The following is a 20,952-nucleotide window of genomic DNA, read 5'->3' on the forward strand; positions in this document are numbered from 1 at the left end:
CTATCGAATTTTGACTTTGATTGATCGAAGTACTAGTTTCAGAGAGTTTAGCGAATGACAAAGTTCATAAGCTCGAGAAACGCAATATGAACAACTTGCAGCGCCCGAGGTTTAATTTAATTACTTGTATTTTTATGAAAGAAGCTAAATAGACTTCTCTTTATTTTGTAAGAGTAGCTCTTTCCTCGGGAAACGGTAATCTGAAATTTATTCTTCAGGCGTGGACTGGCTGACTGTTATTCCGTAGAAAACTCCCTTCTAGAGAAAGAGAGGGAAGGGGAAGGAAACTACAAAGTTGAAAAACGAAGTGTGTTCGTTGATTTCACTTTACGCTCGTGTGCGCATTGTTTTATTCCGCTTTCCATTTGTTGAGATATAAAATAATGAAACGTTCTGTTACAACACAGTCGTTATCTTTGGAATTTTGTTGATTGTCAGAATTAATTCGTGATTGGCAACGGTGAACAGAAATTCGGTTCAATTAATTGCTCGCAGAGTTATTTAATCAAGTTACCGAGTAAAACTGACAAATACTAGGAAATTCAAGAATAATTGGTTGATTAAACAAAATGAAGAAAATACACATGCCGCTCGGAAATGAGTGGCTTCACGAACGAGTAGATCTCTAGATCTCTATTTACTGTGGTTTAATAGTATTTGCTTATTAATTTGTTACGTGACATCCTCGTGAATGCAAGCAAATTGTCTCCTGTTGAAATAATATTTGATCGTTCTGCTTATTTTACGAAATATTTATTGTGGTCATGAAGGTATTTTGTATTTATTTGCAATTCATTAGGACGTTATCAATTGAGTCGTACGACATCAAAACCACACTAATTAATTGGAACAATATTATGAGCGTTATTCTTCCAAAAAGATATATACATGTATATATTGTATATGTATGAGCATAAATTTAAATTAATTAATATCCGTCCGAAATTAAAATCATCCGCTTTAGAAATATTGAAACTCAAATTGCTTTACTAAGAAGATTATATTTTAATCGATAATGTATAACCAATAAGATATAACTTTTTTTTCTCTTTCTTTTTCTCTTTGTCTCTCTTTTCACACAAGTGCATCGATTTCAACCATACTTTTCACCGGGAAATTGTAATCATAACATTCGCTGAAAGCAATTTAAGTTTTGAAGAAAAGCAAAGGGACGAAAGATCCACTGAGTGCAATTAGACAATTCTTTTTCTCGGGTATCTACATTGACAGTTGGTAGTTTAATTAACGAGTCTGTCTGTGCGGAGGTATAATTAATTTCTACGATTTCTCGCAATATTTGTACGCTCTTGGCGTTTATTTAAGATGTAAAAGTGTGAGGATGAAACTCCGAACGGTCGAGAGGAAAGTAGCTCAAATGGTGGACATATTCAACATCACCGTCGGGTGGAAATTGCTTTTCCTATTCGCTGTACAACAATTCGTGCCCGCGTATATGCGTCACGCGCACATATAAACGCCTGGAGCTCTGATATTTTCAGTATACGCGATATCGCCCAGCGCGCAAATAGAATCCGCAAATCCTTTCCTTCTCTTTTCGTCGCCCGCTGGGTATATGTACATGTCGCCCTTTCCCTATTCACTTCGTCCCTTTTATTTCTCTCCGTGATTGTATTTTCTTATGACGAAGTGCTTCCCCTTGCTTTACGTCATTACGTCGTTAATTCGCGCAGTTGATTTTACAATTTTGTAAATAGGCTTCATTACGCCGTTTGTAATTTTATACCTTCTTTTCATCTCTTCTGATGTTACAAATATAATTTTCTGACTTTTAATAATATATTTGAGTTTTGTAATTGACATTTGTAATTTTAAAAATTATGAGCTTATATAAAAAGTGAATATAAAAAAGGAATAGAAAGATGAAAAATTTTGATTTTCTGCTACATAGTTTCGTGAAAGTATATTTGCTTTTATATTATGTAAACGTTTAATGGTGTATATTATATCATGTATCACAAAGATTGATTTATGTTATGTAGAAGGATAAAAAAATATATACTTTATGTATTTCTGTCCAAATTAAGTTTATAAAAAGCATTGTAGGCAAGATAATTAGAAGAATAAGGAATAAAATTCATGCAAACATTTAAATCTTCGCGGTTCTTTCTCTTGTCGATCACCGTCACATAATCCTTTTTTCTTTTCATCCGTTTACTATCTCTGGTTTTCCATCCTCTGCGTAGCGACGAAAAGCTCTCTTGGTAAATTGAATGGCTTTGCGAGCAGGATGGAAGCACCTAATAAGGTCGTGCCGGTTTATTGAAAGTTGGATTTCCGCACGTCTCTTCAATGTGGGGACCAGACTGAACTTAACAATGAAAGATTCTTACGCGAAAAAAGTCAGAAATCACGTTTAGTGGCAGAGGTTATTAAGTTTTCGAATATATATATTATACATATATATATGTATATATATATATTATACACATATATATATTATACATATATATATGTATATATATATATTATATATACATAGGATATCCCGAATTTGAATTCGGCTAAAACTTCGGGAGCGTGTAGGGGATCGATAAATTAAGAGAGAAAAAAAAGTCCTTTAAAGATATTTACTCGTTTTTACTTCGTTTTGAAGAAAATCGCAAAAAAAAGGAGAAAACGTAGTATTCATTTACACTTATTTATATTCACGTTATCATTTGCTTAATGCAGATGTTGTTCAAAGTGTTGGCTTTTTGCAGCAACGCACGCATCTTGTACGGGCAGCTCGTGTTTCAGCCAAACATTGATCTGATCAACGTAATGATTCGCCGATCCGGCACTCTTCTATCTGAAAATCGGCGCGCATACTTTCGAATTGCCTTTGAGGCATTAGCTCGGACCTTCATGCAGACAGCGGCACTTTGACACCCAAAGTGATAGGTGAAAAATAGGTGATAGGGGCAAATTTTACCCCCATAATCCGTTTTTCACCAATCAATGGTCGGGATCAAAGCGCTGTCCGCATAAAGATTTGGGCTTATCGCTGAAATCGTGCACGAAAGCAATATTATTCCGTTTTGAAAACAATAATATTCTGAAAATTACGTTTTGACTTTTTTTGCGATTTTCACCAAAATGAAACAAAAACGAGCATTATATCTCTAAAAGATTTTTTCTTTTAGTTTATCGATTCCCTATTATACACGCTCCCGCGCGAAGTTTGTCCATTTAAAATTCGGGACACTTTAATATATATGTATATCTATATATATATGATACAAGAAAAGTAAAATGCAACGTTAAAAGTTTTAACTATACATTTTAACTATTAACTTTTTCTATTTTTAAATTATAAGCATCAATAAGAGAGATATTTAGAAGTTTTAAACTAATTTTTAAGAATCTGCTATTTCTGTTTAAGAAAAGGATATGATATTTTGATAACTTCAAGTCACAAATTTGTTAAAATCGAAAAATAGTAAATTTTAGATCTTGGAGATTTTTTAATTTGCCATTTTTTCTTTATAAAGAAAACTGTGTCTGTTCCAATTTATACGTTGAAGTATCGAACGTCACACTTTTATAATTTTAGAATCGAATGTCATAAATTTTTAAAAAACTTTTATGTGGTTTTACGTATAGCATTACATATAAAAAAATATTTTTATAGTTATTACATATAACGTAACAAAAATATATTTTAAAAAAGATGTATGTATTAAATTTATAAGACATCAACTGTGCGAACTCGAATCTGCTTATGATAGCATAAAAAAATTTTATGGTCGACATTTCCGTAGAGAAAGACAGAAATGGATTATGCTGCGCTGTTCTTATATCTATTCATGTTTCCTTATCAATAACTGAATTCAATGCTTGATGACCGCAACGTAGTTGGAATCTTAATAAGATATTTTTATAGGTTTCTCGTAAAGATGACGATAATCCCCCATACAACACAAGATATTTTCGAAATTATATACGATTCATTTGCATTTGATTCGTCCAAAAAAAGTAAATTTTAATACATTTTTTTTATTAATAAAATTATTATTATCACAGTTTTATATATATTATTATACGTGTATAATAATGCTTTATAATTTATAAAAATAAATACAATTTATGAAAGATTTGTAATAACATTAAGTAAAATTTTATTTTTAATGAGAGAGAGAAGCATATTTATTGACTTTTTTATTAAAATAATAATACAGTGTTTGTTACAGTAAGAGAGATTGAAAAAGAGAGAGAGAGAGAGAGAGAGAGAGAGAGAGAGAGAAAGAAAGAAGGAAAAGAGAATTATTTGTATCACAAAAATAGTAATAGCAAAACAAATGCTTTATTATTTTGCTTCTTTCTCCACAAATGCTTCTGTTAATAAAAACTTTTTATATAACTTCCTCTTATATTCACGATCTGTAAAAAAGCATATAACTTTTATCTTATTATCATATACGATGGGTGAAGAAGCTGCACATAATGTAAACTTTATTTAAGCTGAAACTGCACGGATCTCGCACCTATTCTTTAAAGCGATCGCGTCAGAAATGGAAACGTTTCTCCTTCCTATAGCAAAGCATCGCTATTGTTTGGCGCATGAAACGCAAACAGCGATTAGAGATCCGCTCTGACGTCAATGGCACCGCAAAGTGGCTGCTGCAACTAAAGCAACATCTACTCTGAAACGATCACATACATTGATAGCATTGTGTCGCGCGATAACAGCACCCTCGTTGTGCAAATGTCGATCGATAGGGGCACGCACATACATGAACATACATTTCGACCGGTAGCATGGGAACGACGAATTACAAACATAAAAACAATAAAAGTAGAAAATTCACTGGATACGACCCAACTGTATGCACCGAAAGATAAATTAATCCTTCGAGATTGAACATGCACTTGTTTGCTTTATTTATCTGTTTGTTTAATTAAGTTCCGTGTCAGTGATCGTGAAATCCAGCGATACATTTTCGTTACAAAATGGCGTTGGATTTGTAGAATTAAGTAGGAGGAACTGCTGTCAGTTTCCTGTAAAATATTGTATACAGCTTATAGCACTGTTTTCCTTGTTTATCCTTTCAGATGAATATTATTCAAAATAATGGATCATAGTATGATATTGAACGATTTGAATAAAGATTGAAATTCTAAGAAAAATGCTAAGGGAGCGTGCAATATCAAATTTTGCGAAGCGTACAATAACAGTTGATCTGCATTCGGAGAAAAGAAGAGATAACTTCTTATCTTGGGAATATTTTTCTATGATGGTACGTTAGACTGAATCTGATTTATAAAATTGAAGAAAACATTTCAATCTATAAAACTTCGTAAACACAGTACGAGTTATAAAATTTCTATTAAAACTTTAACAATAAGTTTAGAAATATGTTTTTTTATTGTTATTGCTTAAACTTTGATATTATCGGTATTGATTAAAGGTCAAAGTTGGCTGCTGCTAAAGCTTGCTAAATTCTGTATAATCAAAGTTGAATTCACCTAAATTTCACCTAAAGTGTACTCAAACTTCAGTTCATAATATTATTATTAGTCAGATTTAACTTTAACAATATTCTACAATATGGAGACAAAAGTTTTGCCATAGAAGTATATTTAACAACGCGGCTATATCTTGTCCAGCAAGAATATTTTAAAATCATTTCATATAAAACTACGAGTTTATTTATATTCACTTCATAATATTAAATTCCGACAATTTCATTTATTCGAGCAGTTCTTTCCATTTTTACTATTTATAAATCTGTCTAACGGTGATGCCACTATGTTGCGCTTATTAGTTGCTAAACTATGAGTACTTCTGTAATTTCTCCTGGGCTGGAACTATCTCCCTGGGCACTTTCTTTTTATTTAACGAGCATATGAGGGAAGTTGCAGAACCGCCAAGTTTCGGCGGTTTCAGCATCGTAAAAGTAAAATGCCGATGAGTTGAAAAACAGTTATTTGCAGTTAAAGATTTAAAAATTTTATGTCTTTTTAAAGCGGAAATATATAGAACACGTTGATCATGTAATTATAATTTATATATCGAGTATCATATTGTGATGTTATATAATTATAATTTCTTACTCGGCTCAATGTGATTAATGTTTCTGTTTCAAATTGTAATAATAAAGGATTCACGTACTGCATAATGCATAAAAACCCATCATGTAAAATCGCAGTGCTAAATTAATTCAGTTTCCTTTGAAGTCGTTACTCGGTAAAACTCTGGCGAATGAATATTTCATTCTCCGTGTGGTCAAAGAAAACAGCAATGTCACTGTGCCGATTAATTCCTGACGATTAGTCGTAATCCTAAAATAATATCCAGCCACTGCTAAATCAGCAAATAACGGAAAAAAATACCTGAAGTTAAAACGCGATATTCCCACTTTTATGTTAACACGAATCGAGTTATCTTATTCGATTTCCGGTAGTTATCGCTTAACGGAAAGTTGTCATGGGATGTATTATCGCGCCGTACGTTTCACACACTTCAGGGAACACTGCGTCAGAATCTGCAAAACCGCGTTATGTCACCTCGGGACCACCGAATCAATAGAGCTAGCTGACTGGCGGCGGTTAACTATTTGGACTGCCGCAAGTTTGGATCCATGCTTGCGTGGGCGGATGTTGTTAGGCGACGATTAAAATCGTCGTGCAAAGTTGACGCGCGTGTACATAAGTACGCATTTACACCGTAAATCTTGAAGATGCAAAATTTTCGTCAACATTAATTGTGGACATTTGTACGATCCCTTGCAATTACATATTTGTAGTTACAAATTGCGGAATCGTTTTTTCCCCCACAGAACGATAAGCGGAAATCCTCGACTGCTGAGTGGATTATGGCGTAATCCTTCTGCGACATTCGAAAATCTGCCGCAGCGGCGTATTATCCTGGGTCCCTTTATCGTTCTGTTCGTAATTTTATATAAGAGCTCGTAATCCCCTTTATCGTAGGTGATTAAGATCTTTATGTTTCATCCTTTTACTTCGTTTTTATGATAATAAATTGTTACACTTCGTAAAAATTTCGCAACCATAAACATATATTAATTGGCGTATTAGAGATAATCTTTATTTTAACGCAACTATCATTAAGCTATTTTAGACAAAAACTACGAAGTATGTATATTAAAAAAGATGAATATTGCATGGATCAACTAACATGTACTCTATTTTAAGTATTATGTATTTTTTGTGTACTCTATCTTAGACATTAAAAGGTTTTTTTGTATATCCGAAAGTCATGGGACTGATCCTTTTATCGAGTAATGGAAGTTATTGAAACGATAGCCGCTTTGTAAAGCGGGATTTAAAGTTTTATAGTTTTAAGTTTTAAGGCGGATTTCAATATAATCTACTTTCATCCATCGAACAAAGGGAGAGAAAAAGTCAGAGAAAAAAATAGAATTATTTTTATTTTTTATCCGTTTGCAGATTTGAAAAGGGATAGAGGATTTAGAAACGGTTTGGAGAGATAAAATTAGTTTCTAGAATGACGTCATTGTCCGGTCTTCATGCGAAAGTATTTTATTCCTCCGCTTTCACGGTATCAGTTATTCAAGTCACGAAGTCACGTATTTAAGCGGCCGCAAACAGCTCCGAGGTTGCATAGCCGTTGTAAAAAATTCGGATGTGACACTGTCGAAGAAAAATGGGTTGCACGAGTTTTGGATATTCGTAAGACTTCCTCCGTATTTTATAAAAATATTTTGTCATTCTTATTTACACTTGTATCGTAAAATTGCGAAATTCTCTACGATCTACATCTTGTGTCTGTGTTGTCTGATTAAACTTGGCTACGTAAAAGGAGCGGAATATTTTTCTAGAAAAATTTTCATTTTCTGTATTTTTTATAAATTATGGCTACACTTTTTCATACGATGTTATTAATTTAAATTAAATTTTAATTCGCATATATGAGATACGATAACAGGAAAGGACGAAATTTTCAAGTTTCTAAAATTATATCGAATGGCACAGTAATAGCGAGACTGTAATTGCTTTGGTGGATGCAAGGCATGTGCACCGAAAGCCACGGAGAATTATCAAAGCATTTCAGTTGGTCCACTGGCGCGTCGACTAAGGTTCGACTAATAAGATTGCAGGAATACACTCAATGAGCAGTAACGAAGCAGCTTGGAACTGCTTCGGGGGAAATTGGCATAAATGGAACAGCGACTGCAAACCGACGCGTCCATTGTTAAGCGTTTGTAATCAATATGCGCCTAGAGTACGTATTAAACTGGCGCATGAGAGACTCAGTACGACGGATTAATCTGAGATTATGCCCGTGATACTTCTCTTTAAATGATTAAAATTGACTATTCATTTATTAAGCCGTTATCTCTCTCTGTGTCCAAATATTTCCCTTTACATCAAATAAAATTTCTTCTCGTTATCTCTTTGAAATATAAATTTATTTGAAAAAATTGTTATCAGAAGAGAAAAAGAATTTTTTATAGAAAAAAATATATTTTAAATAAATTATTTGTTGCCTTTAATCCAGCCAACACTGGGTATTATAGTGTGTGATAAATTATTTTATTCTATTAATTAAAAAACGTTAAATTTCGACCTCTAGTTTGAGTCCTCTCTCTTCAGTATAACAATTTATTAAATAAATATATTTAATAATATTAGGTATTAAAATATGAGGATTTTATGATTTTGTAAACAAATTGTGAATTATATTCTTGGCGCAGTTTATTGATTACTCTAAATTGATAAATTTGTAATAATTAACAAATTGCGTCAAGAGTAATTTATTGCATAAAACTGCAATAACAAATATTATTTCATGATTTAAAAGTAAAAATGAAGAAATGTGATAAGTATCTCGGAAATGATACAATTACATTTTTTACTTCTAAATCACAGAATAACATTGTTGATTGTTGAAACTGCCTTTGGTGTTCTCTGTAGACACTCTATATAGACATTAGATGGACGATAGACCTGATCAACAATGATATCCGATGTCATGCGGATCGCTATTATCAGAATTGCAGTAGCAAGAATGCCTTCTCTTGAACTCGAGGTACTTCCCTTTATGGCGCACTTCGTCAAATTACTCGTCGCGTGAAGTAAATCGAGCTCTTGGCGTCAACTACTGCTTTAGACTCATCTCCCTGCTCTTACACCGTTTACCATTCAATGCAACTTGCATTCATGTTCCATTTGTGGATCGGCCCAACTGACGGTGTGAATAGATGTTGCCTCCCGTTTCGGCCATTTCTTATGAGAACAGGCATCTGTGCGAATCACTCCTTTTGCATAGTCCGCAGCGGTTTCATTAATTTTCTAAAGCTTCAATTTTGTAACGTACAACATGTATATTGTAGCGTTCGAATTTTTGTAGCCGATTAAATGGACTTAAATTTAATTAAAAATCAATATAGGAAACAAATTAAAAGTCACATGTAGAAAAAACAAATGTATTTTTTATATAATTTCTATACCTTTCTTTTTTCTTTCAGTTAAAATATTGCAAAGATATTTTATTTTATTTTTTTTATCTAAATATATATATATATATATACCTATAGTTCCCTAATAATATGTTTCGCAATTACTGCATGTAGTTCATTGTATTTTGTATAAAAACAATTATAATTTAATATTCACATCATGGTTGTTACCATAGACTTATATAAGTCTGTGGTTGCTACAGATTTGTTCTGTACAGTTAGAAGTTGCATCAATCTAATTCTAATTAATCACTGACTATCAAATGTTGTGAAATTGATCACCGGTGACAGGGCAAGAGGCCAATTGCGTAATTTGCTTACTGGAAGGGTTAATGTGCGTTTCGCACTGAACGGGAAAATGCGCGTAATCGTACGAAAATTCGATTAGCGAAGTTCCAGGATGCACGACGGCGATAACAGTTAATTGTGCGTTTCATTAGCGGACGCTTCCGCACCGCACTGTGCACGTTGTTGCTAAAACAGGGTTTTAACGGCGAGTAACCCGATAGGTTTTAAGTTGACATTCTGTGCAAGGTATAATAAATTCATCTAGAAATTATCATAAGTTCATTTTACAGGCTAATAATGTGTAGCTAGATTTATCTTCACGAACAGAACGGTTTTGTTGAAATATTTAAATATAGATTTGAAAATAATTTTGTTGAACCATCAAAATATGTAGGACGCTCAAGTTGATTGCTAAAATACGTATATCAAAACTTTCTGCAGCATTAATTATCGAATTTCTAATGTCAAATTATACTCAATTTGAGTTATTTTTAATAATTTTTATAGGTCGCCTCTGCTCCTATCCAACATCATTAATTTGACTAAAACAATTAAACCATTTAACTCGAGAAAATGTATTAAATTTGACACAAAAAATTGTTTTAAATTTGACTCAATTTTGTTTACTAAATGCATACGTTAATATGGACGAATAGTAATCAATTAATTTGGGCAAAAGAACTGGACCACGTTTTTATATTCATTTTATTCATTTTAGAATTGATATTCAAATCTTTGATAATATATGTAACAGTAAATCTCTCATGCAGTATTCGGAATTGAATTAATTTCCAATGTAGTTAATTATTGAATTTTTTCAATATCACTGAATTGCTAATTCCAATGACGTTAAACGGAATTAAGGTTTCACGTGAATAACACTTACAGAAATGTCCGCATTTGGCGAAATAATATTTTTTGTCTCTTATGCAATCGTGAATTTTTCATTCGTTCGTAATTATTCTACGTTGTTCGTATGACTTTTATATTTTATTTTACTCATATTTTAGTCGTTGCTGTAACGTCTCATGAATACTTCTCATTCGCAAAATAACGAAGTGATATTAATTTAGCTATCCATCACGTACAAAAAACATTATTCGCTTGTAATAAAGTTTGCTCGTTATTTTATTTTTCGGCTTAAGAGAGAAAATTTCAAAATATTATTTTCAACATTATATTGCCAAAGTTTTCGATGCAGCAGTTGACGACTTCAAATAAAGTTAAATTACGAAATTGGAAAAGAACGTGATGCAACGATATGTTCGCTCACGACTTTTATATAAGAGACTTTCTTTAAGAAATGCAGTGTCGTGAAAAATATGAGTCTTCTTCGATGACGTAGCTTGATGGAAAGATTTATATCTATCCATTTTACTTAATGCGAAAATTCAACGTGAAAGGTGAGTTATTTAGTTAAAATTAGTTATATCCCATTTCATGTAAAATTTAGAAAAATTCCTGCTCGTTTTCAAATGCTTTGACGTAATGTTGTTAAAAAACAGATAACAATTTTTTTACTCTTTTAATAGAGGAAATATCTCTTTGCGGGAAGAAATGACGAGAACGACGGTCAATTATCCAGAACCATGACGTAATACGTTCCCGTTCGTGCTGTTCTCGTAACTGTAATGTAATGTTCACATTTATACTGCAATCAGCATAGGTACGCTCGTGCTTGCCTGACACACAAACATTAGCGCAATAACATAGTGCTACACTGAGTGACGTGACAGAACATAAACCATTGTGAACTGCGATGAATGCGGAGAACCGTACACTGTCATATTGACCTTTACGGTATCATATTTCCGCTTCTTTGATCAAAATATCTTAATATAAAATTAATTGCGTATATAGACAAAGCAAGATGGAAAATATTATTTTTTATTTTATATAACATATATTTCATAATAATATAAATATTTAATTTATTATCAACATTACGTCATACATGAGATTTTAATGTATCGCTATATCATATTAGCGAAATTGGAGATTTCTTTAGAATAATTTTGAGATAAATTTCATATTTCGTGATTTTATTAATAAATTGTATGTTATAAGACTGACAACAGTTGATTTATGACTTGAGAATTCTGCTGAAGATGAGAGAAATACGAATATGAAGAACACAAGTTGGATGATGACTGATTTATTACCTCGTATCGATATTGGTACAAAGTCATAAATCTTCGTATTTCCGTTCTCACATTTTGGCAGCATCTTTGTCTCTGTCTGGCCTTCATCAAAGACTTAGCTCGTATGCTTCCATACATTTCTTCTCTCTTATGATATTTTGAACACGATCAGTTTCACAATAACCTCTCTTCCTACATTTTCGGCACACTCCTCTATGATTCATGCTCGCACATACATATACTTCACATACATATATTGCGCTAACGTAATCCTTGTTCCCTCGTGTACAGGATCCTCCCTCTCTCTCCCTCTCTCTCTCTCTCTCTCTCTCTGTGTGTGTATTTATTTTTATATGTGAGCCCTCAGAATCCTCTTTCACTAATTCAGGAGCTTATGAGAAATTTTCACTTGTATATAATTAATAAAGAAAACTACAAGAAGAAATTAGCGTGGCGTTTATTTAAAAATAATGCCTGTAGAAATAAGAACTGTATAATTTATTTAATTATTACACACAATTGTTTGTTGAATTTTGTAGATAATTAATTAGAAATTTTTTATCTTTTGAGAACTATTACATAGAATATATAAGCAACCGTCCTCTGTTTTTCTGCTCTTAGAGAGAAAAATTATAATCAGAAATTTATGAAATTATTATTTATTAAATTATTATTCTCATTCAGAATAATGAATGTTAAAATGAAATGAAAAGTTATGAATATTAAAATTGCCATAGATTCGGTTTTTTTCGATATCACAGTAGAGTCGCACATATTAACTTTTCATTGAGCCGTTTTGTACGTGCATATACGAACACGTCCTTAACTTCTACAGTAAACTTTTTCATGATCCTGCGGAACTGAAAACAAAGTGACCACGTATACTTCCGTAGTGCAGCGGATATCCTCTATCGTTCTGCCTCCTCTTTTTCAGCACGATGGCAAGCCGATAATAAAGTTTTGCGAGCAAAGCCGCGTTTCGCTGCCAACGGTGCGGGGAGAAACTTTTTCTCTGTACTTTCGTTTTGTTTGATTATTCGAGGACGCGCCATGTAATAACCACGTTATTGTTACTGTCGTTGGAAGTATTCCTTTTTACGTCAACGCATACAACATGTGCAAAATCAATTTATGAATCTATTCGAATTTCTATTTCAGTTTTAGATTAAATTATAAATAATTCTTATGCATATAAAGTGATAGCTTGATGATCGTTTTTTAAACAAGAATTTCTAAAAGCTAAAAAAATATTAATCATCCAGTTCAGACATTTTATAATTAATACAGTAGAAGCGATTTAATATTCGCAGATTTTTATAAAAATTAGAATTAATAATTTTGAGATTTTGATTTTAGATTGCCAGTCTAGCTGTTTTTAAAGGATAATCAAGCTGGATAATAAAAGGAGCACATTCAAAAATAATTTATATTTCATAAAAAAATATTTACCCAAATGTCGTCAGAAAATCTAATCATATATTTCAGGTCACATTGTTATTAGATCCCGCTTAAAGTGACTTTACGTACGTTCTTTTTCATAATCGCGTTTTTGTTGTTTCAGCTGCATCTCATACCGGTCTCTCCGGAGGTAGTGTATTTTCCATTGCTTATGTTCAAGAGAGCCCAGCGATATTCTCAAGCCGATATTTTACAAAATAAAATAGACATGGTACGGCGGATGCGCGGTTTAATAAAAATTCACACGCGGAAGCTCGCATAGTAAAAATATTAATCAACCAAATGCCAAGTTTACTAACAATAAATATAGATTGAATTTATTAAAATTACGGTAAAAGAGATATCGAAGTTTCTGTCAAACGAATACTCTTTGAATTTTATCACACATAAAAATTTTTGCAAGCATAAGCTCACGTTCAGAAATACCGACAGTTATATAAAGTGACGTAAAAAGCGATATAGGCGAGAAATGATGTCGTGAATAAAAAATACAGGTAATGTTTTATGCATGTTTGATTCTTATTCCTCTCGTGTCAAAGAAATCATTTTGTTGGATAAATAATAAGGGGCTTAATTGCACAATAGCTGTATTTTGATCTTACGAAACTCTTCTCATAAAATAAATTACACTAGCCTGCTATATTTTAATATTTTCGAATTATTGCCCAAACAAACTTTATCATTTCTTATAAATTTTTATGGTGCTAAATACAAATCCGTTTTCCACAAATTTGGCTATTACGTATAATTTTGAGAAAAATGACGTCAAAGAGACAAAAAAAACGATGATATTTTGTTATGGCCTTACGTAAATGGAAAGTATTTCTAAAAAGTATTTCTCTATCATCGATAATCGAAAAACACTTATTTGTACATCCAAGAACTTCGATTGTTCCCTTCGGAAATTTTCCCAAACTGAGAAATGATCATTCCCCCCTCTTTCTACATTAAGGATTTTCTACACATCGGACGTAAGATTTAGTCGTATCGTTAATCGCGCACGGACTATGAGCATTAATGTAGAAAGGCGGTCATTTCTCAGTTTGTGAAAATTTCCGAGGGAAGGAATGGAAGTCCTTGGGTGTACATTTGAAACTGGTTTATAGAACGTATTCTCTAAACTATAATTATTTCTATCTCATTTAAAAGATAACTTAATTCTCCTGTTATTACTTGTATTACTTCTTGTTAAGAACGCATACTTTCTTTGATACTTGTAAAAATGTGTAAAACAAATTGTGATTTCAGAGGTTTTTAAGCGTTTATTTTTTAGGGAAGCATTTGTCGATACATGTTTACAGAAAACGTTTTGGTCAAAATTAAATTTCTTATAAAATCTCAGTCTGACCACAGAACGTTCGGGCCCGTGTTTTTATAGTAAGTGTTTTTAAATAAAAAAAACACACATTAAATAAAAAAGCAATATAAAATTGACAAAATAAAATATGATTATTTCCAAATGTCTGCATTGCGAAAATGAAATGAAACCGAACATATTTTAAAGCTAAAAATTGATGCTGTGTCGTGTGACATTAATGAGATTTTGAGAATTAATTTCCTGCCAATGTTATAACATTTCATAAAAATCCTTAAAATTGTAGGTTTTTTATGTTTAACGCCCTTATTCTTAAAATTGTGACTTGATAGCCAAGTTTAGGAACAAATTTGTGTTCAGCAGATAAAAATAAAAATACATTAAAAATAACTAAAATTGTTAAAACATTTTTTTTCGCAGGCTAGTATTATTAGATAGAAAAGCCATGCGAGTAGTTTTCAAATGCATGTCTTGAACCGCGTTGTACAATGCAGTTGTAATAAGAAAAACCAAAATCTCTGGCAGCAGCGTCGAGAGTTAGACGCGACTCTCTTGTTTGCCTATTAGCGGACATTACTACTGCAGTCGTTGCGGTACGGGCGATTTCTACTTATGCTGTCTGCTTATTGCGAATTGTTAGTACTGTATGCGTTTCTCTATTTCATGCACACCGATGTACCTAATGCTACGAGTACATACTACATTACTGTAGTAAGGCATTAGTAAAGGATGTTTCAGCTCCATAATAAAAGTTGCGGTAGAGTAACTCGCTAAAATATAGTTAAACGTGAAAAGTTTCATTATCATTGGCGCAAAAATGCTTCTAGAAAGAGCTAAAGTGGAAAAAAAGGTATTTTTAAGTGACGTTCTTGAAAATGTAAGAGTCGACGTAAACTGAGAGAAAGAAGAAAGCGTGGTAACAAGAATCGTAAGCTACCGACACATACAGATGACACAGTGCAGTAACATAAAAAAAGGTGCATTACATGTCACAAATGCATATCCAATACGCCAGTGTGCATTTTCACGTTTCAATGTGATACATGATTTGTATCTTCCATAAGCTAATGCTATTCCAACACGAGAAAATGTTGCATTTTACAAAAGTTACGTTGACATTACAAATAGGTACGACATTTGACAGCTCTTTATTTCTTTCAAGGTATAGACAGAAGATACCACTTTGTATGTCGACGCTGACAAAACGTTATCTTTGTGCATGTTATTTTGTTTGTATAAATTCTTGAACATGAATGTTTTTCATTCAATGTCAGTTAAGACGATATTAATTTTTTATTCTGCTTTTTTCAGTTTCTGTACCTGTGTGTGACTGTTTTTTTTTTTTGTTATTGTTGTTTCTCATTGTTTTATTTTCGCGATTCACGAAGAGTAATGGTAGCCAATTTGCTAGCTTAACCCGAGCAAACTTGGGAAGGTCGAGGAAGTGTGCTAAACTCGTCATGGTGACCTCGGCTAAACAGATTTCCTCGAACGATGAGAACGATCGTAATAGAGGGACTAGAAGTTAGAGGCCTAGAAACTTAGAATTGAAAGTGGACCGTTCTACCTTGTATGCGAATACTGGAAAATTAATGAGAAATTCTCAAGACAATAGACGCGGAAATTGACTTTAAATCCATTTTTGCCATAAAATTTTGTGCTTTATAAGAATTAAATAATATAGGCGCTTAATAAATTTTTAATTAAAATTGTAAAATTAAAGATTATACATGGCGAAAAATATTTGATTGAATTAACTGGAATTGTGGTGAAAAATGAACGATCCAGAATTCTAATTAAGTTTACTAGATTTCTAGTTAAATTTACTAGAATTCTGGTTATTTCAATCAGAATTCTGGTAGATTTGGAATTGATTTTGGATCGTTCATCTTCCATTCAGAATTTCAGTCAATTAAATCAAATATTTTTTTTCGTGTAAAGATAAAATTATTAAATACACAGCGATATTATTTCCATTTGTTAGTGTAATATAGCTTATATAGCTATACAATTTATATGTATTATATTATGTTATATTATGTTAACAGATTTATTTATATACATCTCATTTTTTTAAAAACAATTTTAAAAAATGACAAAAAACGCGTTTTTTTTTAATCTAATGAGCTAGAACATTTTCAATTACGATTCGTAATTTACGAGAAAAAACCTATCAGAATCACCTGCCACATATCATGAAACATAAAAAAAGTTTTAAAATGTAGCATGTGAGTATTATTAGCATTACCACTTTATTATTTTTTCTTCATATTGCATTTGTTGTTCAATAATTAAATTTTCGTATAAATAGTTTTTACTTACAATGTAGTTTAATACTATATGAAAAATAATATACAAAACAAATATATATATATATATATACGTATATATAAAATACAGAAAATTAGGAAACAGTGAAAGACAAACGGAATATTACGTTGCGTATTCGTTTTATTTATTTATTTATTTTATAATACATCATCTTGTTCTATATGTATTATGTATCTAATAATAAACATCAATTTTATTAACGTTCATGTTATCTTAGGCGTCGAACAAAAATATTAAAAGTCTTGCGGTTTCACCATGGCTTAAACAAATTCGGCATTGGGATTGACGGTGATAAAACAGTTACAAATTCAAAACCGCATTTAGAACCGCAAATATCGGAACCGCAGGATATCGTTAATGATAACTGACGCGATGTAACTGTGCGATCAATATTATTCTAACGACGACATTTGTACGCATTTAATCTTTTTAGTTTACGATATTTATTTATCTGCCACTGCTAATAAAAAAGAAACAATTGTATCTAATACACTTGCGGATTTAGATTCAATACTAATTCGTCTCTTGGATCGGATATATTACATTCAGGAACGCCCACTATCCCGCAGGAGTTCTTCGTGATATCGTGTTGTTGATTTTTTTTTATAAATCCAATGCTCATTAGCGATGTGATCGAATTCAATTTTTGCTGTCAGAATTTCTGTAATTTCCCAGGAGATAGAACTTAGCCCCATCTATTGTAATCGATCTTCTCTCAATTGCGAATGGTTTTTCCAGCTCCATCGTTATGCAAGGAGAAGAATTGGCGGGGAAGTTTGGAAAAAGTGAGGTGAGATCGGGAAGAAGAAAGGTCTTTACGAGGATAGCATCAGGTCACATTGTCGAGACTTCATAAATTCTGTAACACTTCCACTGCTGCATTCTCGTTGCTACATCAAAGTTTCCTAAAGTATTCCCCCAAACGAAAAGTTTCCGTGCAGAAAACTTTTGACGGCTACTCTTCTGACGTTTACAAACACCTGCAATTGCAACGCATCGGATACAATTCTCATTCATCTATGATGATTTTTGTTGGCACGCCACTAGGACGGAAACATATTTTCAACAGAAATTCCTTGAAGCTGAAATGTCAAGATAAAATGCGTCTTTAAGGTATATGAGTGAAGTTAACGTTTCTCGCACATTTCTGTGATATTTGCGCTGTTACGCTATTACGACATTATTACGCATTATATAAGTCGCTTATGGTATCTGAAGAGTCATAGGCCGGTATATTTATAGTCGGTTCTTATTTCAAAACCATCTTAAGTAATGTCTTAATACGCTAATGCGGCTCTCTGATTGGTTCATGACACCTTAAGACGATCTTGAATATAAGAACTGACTATGAATATCGGCCATACAGTACTAAAGTTTTAGTTGATGTTCTTCATATTCAGTCTTTACAGAGTAAATATTTCGATGTGGTCTACCTATCTCTTTGATTGTATATCATAAAATCGTATATGATATCAAGCTGGATTAAAAAAATTAAATCATAAAGTTTACAAACGTAAATATTTTTTTAATACATAATATAGCGATTCTTCTTTTTTTTTAATTATATAACGATTAAGAAAAAAAACATGTGATTTATCGTGTTTAAATAGAGAGAAAGGGGGAGGGAGAGGAGGAAGAGAGAGAGTAGTAGCAATATCTCTAAAGTGTTGACGCTATATCAACTTATTTCAAAATCCTACTCGTAAGATCATAAGGAACAACAAAGATAGATGAGAAATATAAGTTGATACCGAAGGGACAGAAACTGCAAGATGAAGGACAACTTTACTTTATTTATATATAGAACAGTATTACAGATATCTTAGCTATTATTTCGTATTCTCATGAATCTTCGCAATTGAAATAATTTAATCAATCGGTATTTTATTATTTTACTTATTTGTTTTAAACAGAAAGCCTCATTTGAACAGAATCTTGCAAGTACACACATTGCACATTTATTGAATAAATTTAATTATAATTGTAAATTAATAATAACAATTAGAATAAATAATTTGTTCGATTTGTAATGAGGTTTCTGTTCAAAATTACATATGAAATAGTAGAACAAACTACAACTCGATGAGATAATGTACCATAAATATAAAATACTTCCAAAACATTATATGGATATATACTACTCCATTATTTAATAACGTTTTTATTTGCTGATATGTGTTCACAAATTCCGTTGAATCGCTAAAAACACTCGTTTTTGAGATGTCCAGACGAGATCGTCATTGTGCTCGCCACAACAATGCGCTTACTCCATTATTGTGAGACTCTCACGAGAATCCAGCACCGTTTATCAGGTGGACAAAAGATGCTGAAAATTTCACAGATCCACATTCTTGTCCAAAATGTTAAGTGCCAGGTTTAAGAGCACTACGTATTTAAAAATATATATGATAGACGATTTTATTTCAACAAAATAATATATTTCTTAATATTTTATTACATTATAAATGACATTATATTATTATGTGTAATATTATTATTAAATAGATTTTTATATCATAATTTACAACAATAGCTTCATAATCACTAGACTTAATTTATTTACGCTTTTTTTTATTGTTTTCGTAGTTCGACTGCAATTTTTTTAATAAAAAATTACATTACATTTTTATTGTATAATAAAAATTGCGTAAAAAAATAGCAATTTCTCGTAACAGAACGTTTTTTTCCAAGTAATCTGGGAGAGTTCTCATAAAATCTCATCTCTAGATCATTATTGTAGTTACTGCACGCGTACTAACGCGGCTACATAAAGTGAGATAATGGTTTACCATATAAAAAACTTCTCACGGCAAATGGCAGATGGTCGTTTTCTGAACGTAAGACGCAGTTAGAAGTTCGTCATTGTGGCAGCCCATCTCTTGGATTGCACGAGTTTTACGACAGCAAAATTTCCTTACCGAAGGATTCTGTTAGAGGGAAGGAAAATCCTGTTCCAGTTGCGGCGCCGAATTCGTAATCCGTCGATATATCAGAGTTACCGCGCTGACGTATTTGTTCAAATCCGTATGAATCTCCATGTCGCTACGCTTTCAGTGCGTGTGCGTGTACCAAAAGCAGAAACATGTACGCACAACAAATTCTAAGCGACTTACACAAAGCCAGACATTTGCGTCAAAGATGTAGGAAATATGTTTACTGCTAAAAAGATTTCGCGAAACGTTGTGTACGTTCGCTAGAAATACTTTTACGTAATTAATTATAGATTAACTTAAACGAAAATCCGGTCAATAATTAAGTCTCTTAATTATATTTTATTCAATTTAAATCCAACAATATATAAAAGAGAAAAGAATTAAAAAATTAAAAATACTGTGGAGAATGTTATTCATTATTTCTTTGTCACAAATATAGATATATTTATATTAAAATTAAAAAAATGAAACATATTATATGTACATATATGATCAATGTTTTAAGTTTAGAGTTTTTAAATATTTGAAACTTATGTGCAAGATACACATTGTTGAAAGTTAAAAAATTGTATTTTAGAAACGATGTAAGTAATAATTAATTCTACAATCATCATAATAATTGGAAAAATAACGTAGAAGATTATATGAAAATATAAATACGGCTGAAATAAAATAAAATATAATTGAAGTCGTATCGAAGAATAATAATTTGTACGTAATTGAGACATAATACACAAACCTAGAAAATAAAACATACGCGTTATGGAAGTCAATTTACGAAAATATTTCCGCAGAGGAATAATGATAAATAAAGATACGCATAACATAAAAAGCAAAGAAGCATCCCAGTTTTTTTTTTTCGGAGTGCTTAGATTTTAAAGCAACAACTTCAGAGAGATAAAAACTGGTGCAATTTTTTATATCGGCGAAGGTATAACTGTAGTTGTATCTTTCTATTCTAGCGCGTTATCTCCGCTATAATGATTCACACAAAACTGTCTTTTTAGAAAAGTTAAAATACGTGCCTTTTATCTGTACAAAAG

At 32.0% G+C, this 20,952-nt stretch overlaps 1 protein-coding gene across 2 annotated transcripts in view; it reads left to right on the forward strand.

The window, feature by feature from the left end:
• LOC108724788 (uncharacterized) overlaps positions 1–20,952 on the forward strand; it is a 140,339-nt gene that overhangs the window by 78,761 nt on the left and 40,626 nt on the right. The window lies entirely within an intron of this gene.

Source organism: Mycetomoellerius zeteki, unplaced genomic scaffold (assembly GCF_001594055.1).
Source record: "Mycetomoellerius zeteki isolate Tzet28-1 unplaced genomic scaffold, Tzet1.0 scaffold310, whole genome shotgun sequence".
NCBI lineage: Eukaryota > Metazoa > Arthropoda > Insecta > Hymenoptera > Formicidae > Mycetomoellerius > Mycetomoellerius zeteki.